The 12,043-nt window shown below is 46.0% G+C and overlaps 1 protein-coding gene across 10 annotated transcripts in view; it reads right to left on the reverse strand.

Annotated features, from left to right (window-relative positions):
• MIS18BP1 (MIS18 binding protein 1) overlaps nt 1-12,043 on the reverse strand; it is a 138,385-nt gene that overhangs the window by 109,199 nt on the left and 17,143 nt on the right. The gene's annotated exons all lie outside the window — the stretch shown is intronic.

The following is a 12,043-nucleotide window of genomic DNA, read 5'->3' on the forward strand; positions in this document are numbered from 1 at the left end:
CCAATTTTCGTGATCTGGGGTCGGATGAGGGCTTATTTTTTGCGTGCCGAGCTGACGTTTTTAATGATACCATTTCGGCGCAGATGCGTTCTTTTGATCGCCCGTTATTGCATTTTAACGCAATGTCGCGGCGACCAAAAAAACGTAATTCTTGCGTTTCGGATTTTTTTCTCGCTACGCTGTTTTAGCGATCAGGTTAATGCTTTTTTTTAATTGATAGATCGGGCGATTCTGAACGCGGCGATACCAAATATGTGTAGGTTTGGGGTTTTTTTTGTTTTATTTAGGATGGGGCGAAAGGGGGGCGATTTAAACTTATATTTTTAATATTTTTTTCACATTTTTAAAAAAAAATTTTTTCACTTTTGCCATGCTTTAATAGCTTCCAAGGGAGGCTAGAAGCAGGCACAGCCCGATCGGCTCAGCTACATAACAGCGATCATCAGATCGCTGCTATGCAGCAGAAATGCAGGTGTGCTGTGAGCGCCGACCACAGGGGGGCGCTCACAGCTACCGGCGATCAGTAACCATAGAGGTCTCAAGGACCTCTATGGTTACCTTCCTGATGCATCGCCGACCCCCGATCATGGGGGTCGGCGATGACGTCATTTCCGGCCGCCCGGCCGGATGCGGTAGTTAAATGCCGCTGTCTGCATTTGACAGCGGCATTTAACAGGTTAATAGCGGCGGGTGAATAGCGATTTCACCCGCCGCTATTGCACGCACATGTCAGCTGTACAAAACAGCTGACATGTCGCGACTTTGATGTGCGCTCACCGCCGGAGCGCATATCAAAGCAGGGGACCCGACATGAGCAGTACATGTACGGCGCATGTCGCGAAAGGGTTAACATTAGAGACGCATGTGTCTGCGATCGGTTGCATTTTGCAGCGTTTGACGACGCATGCGTCGTTTCGTCGTCTGCGGTTTGGAGCGGTAAACACTACATGTAGTAATTTTAGAGGAGTCAATTTGCCGCCTAGAAACGTACGCGGTTGTTAGCGGATGGAATGCGGCAAAAAAAACGCATTGCTGTCTATGTGAACGCATGCGTTTGCTTGTGTCTGTGAACGCATGCGTTGCACCAAAGGAAAACATGTCTAGACACTGATTAGCCACCCCCCACATTCACTACTCAGCAGACAGAGAACCAGACCAGAACGCCAAAAGCACCTTGGAGGAAACAAGACTGAACAATGTGAGTATATCCTAGCCAATGCCTTTATTTTCTATTTTCTGTCTCTACATGTCCTAATTTCTGCCATTTCTTTCTTTCTGCATGCATCAGAATGTCATCTTCTTCTGATGAGGAGCAACGTCCTGGGCCTTCTGAAGCCGAACATGTCAGTGAAGTGAGTACTCAGCTCCTCAGATTGTTAAGTATTCACTGTCACACCTACACATATTACAATTTTTTTTTCCTTTTTTTAGAGCACTTCTTCCACTGCGGCAGAGGGTGAACAGGAGCGGTGGGTTCACGGTCAGGTGGCACGGCGGCAGCGTGTTTGTATACCTGGCTGACTGTTTACTGTATCCTCAATTTAGTATTCTTGAATCTTCCTTTCTTTACTTTCCTCTTTCTTTACATTTTTCTTCTGGACTCCTTTTTTATCTTGACTTTCATTATTCATGCAATTTCTCTGCCTCTGTTTTCTTTCTTTTCCTTATGTTAATGTATCCAACATTAATTTCTTTATTTAATTTTTAGGTTCCAGAAAGGGATGAGGACCTCATTGACAACGATATTCTCATCTCCCTGGTCCATAATCGAGTCCCGTTGTGGGACACCCGGGTTCCCCAGCACTCAGATAACATGACGATCCGGCGGCTATGGAATGAGGTGGCCAAAGCGATGTGGGATGGCTGGGACAACGCCCCGACTTGGGTCCGAAATGCATTTTGTAAGTTAGGCTACTTTCACACTAGCGTCGGGAACAACCCGTCGCCGCGACGTTCCCGACGCTAGCGTGGTCTCCGCCGCACAACGGGGGCAGCGGATGCATTTTTCCCACGCATCCGCTGCCCCATTGTGAGGTGCGGGGAAGTGCGGGGAGGTGGGGGCGGAGTTCCGGCCGCGCATGCGCGGTCGGAAAAAGCGGACCGTCGGGAGCAAAAAACGTTACATGTAACGTTTTTTTCTCCCGACGGTCCGCTACCACACGCCCAAGCGTCGCAAAACGGACGCACCGTTTGGCAATGCGTCGCAAATGCGTCGCTAATGTTAGTCTATGACGAAAAAACGTATCCAGCAAGAACTTTTGCTGGATGCGTAGTTTCGGCAAAACGACGCATTTGCGACGTATTGCAGTTAACGCTAGTGTGAAAGTAGCCTAAGAATTGCAATGCAGTGTGATGCAGCAGAAACCTTGGCCGTGCTCACTAAACTGTGTGTGATGACAGAAACTTTCAGGAGTTTCTCTCATGACACACAGTTGTGTGAGCACGGCCAAAAGTCCATTGTCTAACCATTATTTTTTGTTTTTTTAACAGTGCTCAAAGTCAAAACACGTTGGCTTTCGATGAAGGATCGCTTCAACGGTGTCAAGAGAGCCGTGTTCCCAGTGGTTCTGGAGCAAGGATCCAAAAATATAAATACCACCGCATTCTGGCATTTTTAAGACCGGTCCTTGCCCAGAGAACGTAAGTATTTTTTGGTGTACTAGGTTGTGTTGTATTGCCATAATCTGTATGTTTCTATTCCACAGGAGTTGGCATTTGGTAAATTTTTGGTATTAATTTTTTATTTTATTTTTTCACAGCACATGGAGCAGCACTGTTGACCCAGGTTCTGGAGCGGTCCTTCATCAGACAGCCACGGACCCATCCCAGCCATCCAGCAGCGCTGCAGCAAGTGGGCCTGCCACACTAACTAGAGACCAGGAAGCTGGTCCATCAGGTGTTCCCCTTTCCCAGTCCTCTGCCCCTTTTTTTTTGGGCTCCTCCCGCCAGCAGCAGAGGGCATCGGACAGGTCACTCATGCCCGAGTTTTTGCACTTGTGCTCGGTTTTTCACGATGGACTCAAGGCTTTTGGGTGACCTCCTGGATACTGCCATTAGCCATATAAATACACGTATCCATGGGGTTACCAAAAGCCTTGACCAAGTAAAAGCCGACCTCCAGAGGCCAGCACATAATTTTTTTAATCAAATTGAACAGGGCATGTCGGAACACCTTACTCCTGATCTCCAGCTTAGTGTCATGCAGGCCTGCAATGCTGCTTACGTGCAGGCTATGCAGCAGAGTCGGTATTTTCAGCAGACAGTGGCGGCAAATCCACCTGTGCCTACACTGTCACGCTTGACCTCAATGCATACCACTGCACGGCCACCTCCATTCCAAGCACTGCCGGACACCACTACAGCACCACCACCACCATGCCGAGTGCTGTAGGACAGCCCACCACCACCACCATGACAACTGCTGCTCCTGCTTGGACCTCCTCCACTGACACCACCATGCAGCAGCAAGACCCTGGCATGGCCTTCCGCTCTGCCACCACGATGCAGCAGGACCCTGGCATTCCCATCCGCTCCGCCACCACGATGCAGCAGGACCCTGGCATTCCCATCCGCTCCGCCACCACGATGCAGCAGGACCCTGGCATGGCCTTCCACTCTGCCACCACGATGAAGCAGGACCCTGGCATGGCCTTCCCCTCCGCCACCACGATGCAGCAGGACCCTGGCATTCCCATCCGCTCCGCCACCACGATGCAGCAGGACCCTGGCATGGCCTTACAAACTCCTACCAGAACCATGCAGCAGCAGCGGGACAAAGACAGTGACAGTTTGGCCACTATGACCAGGCCGCAAGAAATGAGCCCGCCGAGGCTCCCCAGACTGCAGCGCCGATCCCAAAAAGGGAGAAAAAAAAAAAAAAGCAGACTATTTTTATTCCTCCCCCCTCACCTCCCAATATGTCTGTTATGTCAGGTTTGTCTCACCCTTCCAGTGTGTCTCAGACCTTTCATGCGCCGAGCCCCATCCCCGATCTGCCAGACCCCAGTAATTTAATTGCCCCTTCTCCTGCCACCCCTGCGTCGTCCACAGTGAGTCAAGCTTCACAGCTACATAACCCCCCCCCCCAGTTTCCAGCACTCTACCCCAAGCAGGCGCAGTTAATTTTTTTTTTTTTTTTTTTGTTATAAAAATAAATAATAATGTTTTTTGCACCCAAAAATGTTTGGTTAATTGTGTATTTCGCCGCCGGCAACACACACCGTTCGCCAAATAAAAAACTGTTGGACACTTTATTTTTTGCCTACATCATAGCTCCAGTAGTTAGCAAGTACAACACTGCAGTTTTGTGTCTTTAGTATAGAGCTACGAGGTGGGCCAAAAAATTTATACTTGTATTTTATCCATAATCTCTTCCTTCTGCTTAGTCTGTGACTAGTGTTGCAGTCTGAAGAGAAAATGGCGGCAATACAATGCAGAACTATACGCAACAGGTCATGTGTCCAAAAACTCATTAGTTAGGACACCTGACCTGGTGAGTAGAGAACTGCCTTGTATAACCTCCATTTTCTCTTATGTGTATGTAATCTATTTCACACAAAGTGAAGGGATGATGGCGGTCATACAAGGCATATCTATGCTCACCTGGACATGTGTCAGAAATAGTGAATTCATGAGGCTGTTATATGTGCATCATGAATTCATTATTTCTGACACCTGACTTGATGAGTATAGATCTGTTTTGTATTTAACAGCCATCGTCTCTTCAGTCTGCATCCAATAGATACTGTAGAACAGAATCAGGACGCAATGACGTCAACAACCTTACCACTAACAACCTAAGTGGTTTGTAGAGGAAATACATAGGAGACACGGTCAAGACACCAAAAATATAAAGTTTATTAACAACAAATATTAGTAATATTTAAAACATAAGTGGTACAGACCCAAACCCAACAGGACATTTTACACAATATTGTCCTGCCATGCCACACATCCCATAACAGAATCAAAAAAGGCAGCAAATTGGTCCCGCATGTGGTCAACTTCAGCAGTTGACCGCAGCAGGTGATGCTGGTAATCTGGCAATGGGTTTGCAACTGGTTCATCCAGTTCAATGTTGGGTCGCTCCTTAGCCAATATGTAATTGTGGATAACCACAGAGGCTTTGACCACCTCATCGCCTGTCTCCATTTTTAGATTAATGGCTGTCCCAAGAATGCACCATTTTGAGACAAGAATCCCAAAGGCACACTCTACTGTTCTTCGGGCCCTGGTCAGTCTGTAGTTAAAGATCCTTTTAGTGTGGTTCAAGTCCCAACTGGAATATGGCTTCACACTTGAAAGGCCTCATCCACAACCTTAACAAATGGCATCGGTGGACCTTAAGTGTTGGGGAGAGGTCGTGGCCGTGGAAAATTAAAAAAATGGAAAATTAAAATTTTTGCCATACACACGGCGCCCCATATCCAAGTTCTTGAAAGTCTGGGAATCGTTGCCACAGCCAAAAGCTCCAATGTCCACGGCGATGAAGCGACAGTCCGCATCTACTATTGCCATGAGCACAACAGAAAAATATTTTTTTATAGTTGAAGTACTCCGATCCTGTTCTGGCTGGTTTGATAATGCGGATGTGCTTTCCATCCACCGCTCCCAAACAGTTGGGGAAATCACACACACTCCAGAATTTTTCAGCAATTTCAATCCACATGTCCGCAGTGGGTATGGGTATAAACTCATCCCGGAGAACATTCCACAAAGCCCAGCAGGTGTCCGCAACTATTCCGGACAGGGTGGAAATTCCAAGCCGGTATTGGAAGTGGAGGGATGATAAACTCTCTCCGGTTGCCAGAAATCTGTAATAAAATAAAAAAATTTATGGTGTTGTTCTGCTAAAGACATAAAGGAAAATACAAAGAATACATGTCAGAACAACCAAAATTAGGACTGGCATTTGTTTAGAATTGTTACGTACCTTAATGTAACCAGCAGATGTTCCTCTGGTGGAATCGCTCTACGGAGCTGGGTGTCCTGTCTCTGGATGGCTCCTTGGACACGAGCAAGCAAACCCCGGAAAGAGTCTTGTGACATCGTTGTATATTCCGGGAATTTGTCCGGATTGGCATTAACTCCTTTCTGCCATTGGACGTACTATTCCGTCCATGTGGGGTGGGCCCTACTTCCCAAGGACGGAATAGTACGTCCAGCGCGATCAGCCGTGCTCACGGGGGGAGCACGGCCGATCGCCAGCTGACTATGGCAGCTGACATCTGGCACTATGTGCCAGGAGCGGTCACGGACCGCCCCCGGCACTTTAACCCCCGGCACACTGCGATCAAACATGATCGCAGTGTTCCGGCGGTACAGGGAAGCATCGCGCAGGGAGGGGGCTCCCTGCGTGCTTCCCTGAGACGATCGGTACAAGGCGATGTGCTCACCTTGTACCGAGTGTCTCCTCCTTGCAGGCCCTGGATCCAAAATGGCCACGGGGCTGCATCCGGGTCCTGCAGGGAGGTGGCTTCACAGCGCCTGCTCAGAGCAGGCGCCGGGAAGCCTCCCTGCTGTGCATGTCAGATCGCTGATCTGACACAGTGCACAGCAAAGAGTCAGATCAGCGATCTGTCACTTTACTGTGATGCCTCACCCCCCCAGGGCAAAGTAAAAATGTAAAAATAAAAAAAAAATTACATGTGTAAAAGAAAAAAAAAAAAATTCCTAAATAAATAATAATAAAAAATATATAGTTCCAATAAATACATTCCTTTAGCTAAATATAAAAAAAAAAATAATAAAAGTACACATATTTAGTATCGCCGCGTCCGTGACGACCCGACCTATAAAACTGTCCCACTAGTTAACCCCTTCAGTGAACACCATAAAAAAAAATGAGGCAAAAAACAACGCTTTATTATCATACCGCCAAACAAAAAGTGGAATAACATGCGTTTAAAAAGATGGAAATAAATAACCATGGTACCGATGAAAACGTCATCTTGTCCCGCAAAAAACGAGCAGCCATACAGCATCATCAGCAAAAAAATAAAAAAGTTATAGTCCTCAGAATAAAGCGATGCAAAAATAATTATTTTTTCTATCAAAGATTTTATCGTACAAAAGCGCCAAAACATAAAAAAGATATAAATGAGGTATCGCTGTAATCGTACTGACCCGAAGAATAAAACTTTTTTATCCATTTTACCAAACGCGGAACGGGATAAACGCCCCCCCCCCAAAAAAAAAAAAAAGAAATTCATGAATAGCTGGCTTTTGGTCATTCTGCCTCAAAAAAATCGGAATAAAAAGCGATCAAAAAATGTCACGTGCCCGAAAATGTTACCAATTAAAAATTAAACTCGTCCAGCAAAAAACAAGACCTCACATGACTCTGTTGACCAAAATATGGAAAAATTATAGCTCTCAAAATGTGGTAACGCAAAAAACATTTTTTGCAATAAAAAGCGTCTTTTAGTGTGTGACGGCTGCCAATCAAAAATCCGCTAGAAAACGCGCTATAAATAGTAAATCAAACCCCCCTTCATCACCCCCTTAGTTACGAAAAATTAAAAAAATGTATTTATTTCCATTTTCCCATTAGGGTTAGGGCTAGGGTTAGAGTTGGGATTAGGGCTGGGGTTGGGGCTAAAGTTAGGGTTGGGAATAGGGTTGGGATTAGGGTTAGGGGTGTGTCAGGGTTAGGGGTGTGGTTAGGGTTACAGTTGAGATTAGGGTTAGGGGTGTGTTTGGATTAGGGTTTCAGTTATAATTGGGGGGTTTCCACTGTTTAGGCACATCAGGGGCTCTCCAAACGCGACATGGCGTCCGATCTCAATTCCAGCCAATTCTGCGTTGAAAAAGTAAAACAGTGCTACTTCCCTTCCGAGCTCTCCCGTGCGCACAAACAGCAGTTTACCCCAACATATGGGGTATCAACGTACTCAGGACACATTGGACAACAACTTTTGGGGTCCAATTTCTCCTGTTACCCTTGGAAAAATACAAAACTGGGGGCTAAAAAATAATTTGTGTGTAAAAAAAAAGATTTTTTATTTTCACGGCTCTGCATTATAAACTGTAGTGAAACACTTGGAGGTTCAATGTTCTCACAACACATCTAGATAAGTTCCTTGGGGGGTCTAGTTTCCAATAATGGGTCACTTGTCTGGGGTTTCTACTGTTTAGGTACATCAGGGGCTCTGCAAATGCAACGTGACGCCTGCAGACCAATCCATGCAAGTCTGCATTCCAAATGGTGCTCCTTCCCTTCCGAGCTCTGCCATGAGCCCAAACGGTGGTCCCCCCCCCACATATTGGGTATCAGCGTACTCAGGACAAATTGGACAACAACTTTTGGGGTTCAATTTACACTGTTACCCTTGGAAAAATGCAAAACTGGGGGCTAAAAAATAATTTGTGTGTAAAGAAAAAAAAAAAGGATTTTTTATTTTCACGGCTCTGCGTTATAAACTGTAGTGAAACACTTGGGGGTTCAAAGCTCTCACAACACATCTAGATGAGTTCCTTAGGGGGTATACTTTCCAAAATGGTGTCACTTGTGGGGGGTTTCAATGTTTAGGCACATCAGTGGCTCTCCAAACGCAACATGGCGTCCCATCTCAATTCCAGTCAATTTTGCATTGAAAAGTCAAATGGCGCTCCTTCGCTTCCGAGCTCTGCCATGCGCCCAAACAGTGGTTTACCACCACATATGGGGTATCGGCGTACTCAGGACAAATTTTACAACTTTTGGTGTCCAATTTCTCCTGTTACCCTTGGTAAAATAAAACAAATTGGAGCTGAAGTAAATTTTTTGTGTAAAAAAGTTAAATGTTCATTTTTATTTAAACATTCCAAAAATTCCTGTGAAACACCTGAAGGGTTAATAAACTTCTTGAATGTGGTTTTGAGCACCTTGAGGGGTACAGTTTTTAAAATGGTGTCACACTTGGGTATTTTCTATCATATAGACCCCTAAAAATGACTTTCAAATGAGATGTGGTACCTAAAAAAAAATGGTGTTGTAAAAATGAGAAATTGCTGGTCAACTTTTAACCCTTATAACTCCCTAACAAAAAAAAATGTTGGTTCCAAAATTGTGCTGATGTAAACTAGACATGTGGGAAATGTTACTTATTAAGTATTTTGTGTGACATATCTCTGTGATTTAATTGTATAAAAATTCAAGGTTGGAAAATTGCGAAATTTTCGCCAAATTACCGCTTTTTTCACAAATAAACGCAGGTAATATCAAAGAAATTTTACCACTATCATGAAGTACAATATGTCACGAGAAAACAGTGTCAGAATCACCGGGATCCGTTGAAGCGTTCCAGAGTTATAACCTCATAAAGGGACAGTGGTCAGAATTGTAAAAATTGGCCCGGTCATTAACGTGCAAACCACCCTTGGGGGTAAAGGGGTTAAGCTCGCCATATAGCGTGTGATAGGCTGCACGGCTCTCACGTAGTTCGATAATAGGGTGTGGCCAAAAACGCCTACGCCATGTCCTTCTCCGTCTTTCGCGATTTCTGTGTTGCTCCCAAGCAAACGCACAGGCAAGAAACAGCTTGATGCTTATATCCAGGTTGAAATAAAAGCTATCCATGCGAAGATCCATCATGACACAGGATACAGTAGCACACTCTTAAGATTTCAGCAGTCCTAGGGTCTATATATAGATATCCCATAATACACGCCGTCTGTAGTCCCATTCGCGGTGTCTGGTTATCTAGTTTTTTCTCCTGTCTAAAAAACACTGCGTTTGTACGTGTTTCTGTGTGTTTTTTCCTGCACTTGCGGATGTGGATTAAACGCTGTGGATTCGAACGCAAATGTGAAACTAGCCTAAGACGTAAAGGTGTCAAACTGTATAGGTGTCAAAGAGAGCAAAGAACGTTGTCTACAGAGCAGCAGCAGCAAGACCAAGAGCAGATGGCCAATACACAGGTGGAGGCCCCGGAGGTCAGTGCATCCGGCGTTACAGAGCTGCTGGGGAACACAGGAACCATGGATGTATGCTGCTGCCACTAGGAGGCTGACACTATGCACAAAAAAAAGTTAGCTCCTCCTATGCAGTATACACCCCACCGACTGGCACTAGGTTAATCAGTTAGAGTGAAAGCAGTAGGAGAAACAACAAGACAGAGAGAAACAAAAAACAGACAATTCAAAATGTAACAGTATAACACAGGAAAAACAGCTGATAAGCATGGGAGGGGTGCTGTGTCCCCAAATGAAGGCTCCGAGAAACAGATTTTAAAATAAGCAACCATAAATCGTGTTTTTGCTATTGCTTCATAGGGGGGGACACAGGAACCATGGGACGTCCCAAAGTAGTCCCTGGGTAGGGAACAGCAGAAACTCTTTACAGGTCAGAGAACTCACCACTGCCACCTGCAAGATCCTTTTACCTAGGCTGGTGTCCGTTTAGACGCAGAGAATGCCCCCTTGTGACCGTCACTTTCCTTGGTATAAACAGATCCTCGGGGAGATATTTGTATTGTCCCCTTATATACTTATACATGGTTATTAGATCGCCCCTCAGTCGTCTTTTTTTCTAGACTAAATAATCCTAATTTTGCTAATCTCTCTGGGTATTGTAGTTCCCCATCCCCTTTATTAATTTTGTTGCCCTCCTTTGTACTCGCTCTGATTCGATTATATCCTTCCTGAGCACCGATGCCCAAAACTGTACACAGTATTCCATATGCGGTCTAACCAGGGATTTGTACAGAGGCAGTATAATGTTCTCATCGTGTACCTAGACCTCTTTTAAAGGGAACGTGTCACACCCAAAATCGAAGGTCAGCTAAGGCCTCTTTCACACTTGCGTCGTTTGGCATCCGTCACAATCTGTCGTTTTAGGAAAAAAACAGATCCTGCAAATGTGCTCGCAGGATGCGTTTTTTCCCATAGACTTGTATTAGCGACGCATGGCCACACGTCGCGTCCGTCGTGTTTTGGCGGACCGTCGGCACGAAAAAACGTTTAAGTGAACGTTTTTTTGTCCTTCGCGTCCGCCATTTTCTACTGCGCATGCGTGGCTGAAACTCCGCCCTCTCCTCCCCAGACTTCAGAAAGGGCAGCGGATGTGTTTTTCAGCTTCCGTCACAATCCGTCGATTTTTGAGAATGCAAAAAAATTAGCAGGATCCTGCATTTTCCCATAGACTTGTATTAGCGACGGATTGTGTCGGAAAATAGCGGTCCGTCATGCGGAGAAAACGTTCATAGGAACATTTTTTTCTGCACGTCGGAAAATCGGTCAGTGATGCATCCTGCGCTGACCGTCACACACAGGAATCCAGCGACTGATCCCGTTTTTCCCCTCTGAGCATGCCCGGAAGGATTTTCCAGGAAAAAAAAAAATCTCTCTCTCGTTTGTCCCCAGACATTTAATTCCCGGAATTTGTGGACGACGCATCCGTCATTACACTGGATGCGTCACACACGGTTTTTCCTATTTTTGTGACGTCCGTCGATACGTCATTTTGCTGCACAATGACGGACAGCAAAAAACGCAAGTGTTAAAGTAGCCTAAGCCCACCAGCATCAGGGGCTTATCTACAGCATTCTGTAATGCTGTAGATAAGCCCCCTGATGTATCCTGAAAGATAAGAAAAAAAGGTTAGATTATACTCACCCAGGGGCGGTCCCGGTCCGGTTCTGGTCCGATGGGTGTCGCGGTCCGGGGCCTCCCATCTTCTTACGATGACGTCCTCTTCTTGTATTCACGCTGCGGCTCTGGCGCAGGCGTACTTTGTCCTGTTGAGGGCAGAGCAAAGTAGTGCAGTGCGCAGGCACCGGGAAAGGTCAGAGAGGCACAGCGCCTGCGCACTGCAGTACTTTGCTCTGCCCTCAACAGGGCAGACAAAGTACGCTGGAGCGGCAGCATAAAGAGAAGAAGAGGACCTCATCGTAAGAAGATGGGAGGACCCGGACCGGACCGCAACGCCCATCGGACGAGAACCGGACCGGGATTGCCCCTGGGTGAGTATAATCTAACCTCTTTTCTCATCTTTCAGGATACATCGGGGGCTTATCTACAGCATTACAGTATGCTGTAGATAAGCCCCTGATGCTGGTGGGCT

The sequence above is a fragment of the Ranitomeya variabilis genome, chromosome 1 (assembly GCF_051348905.1).
Source record: "Ranitomeya variabilis isolate aRanVar5 chromosome 1, aRanVar5.hap1, whole genome shotgun sequence".
NCBI classification, from domain to species: domain Eukaryota; kingdom Metazoa; phylum Chordata; class Amphibia; order Anura; family Dendrobatidae; genus Ranitomeya; species Ranitomeya variabilis.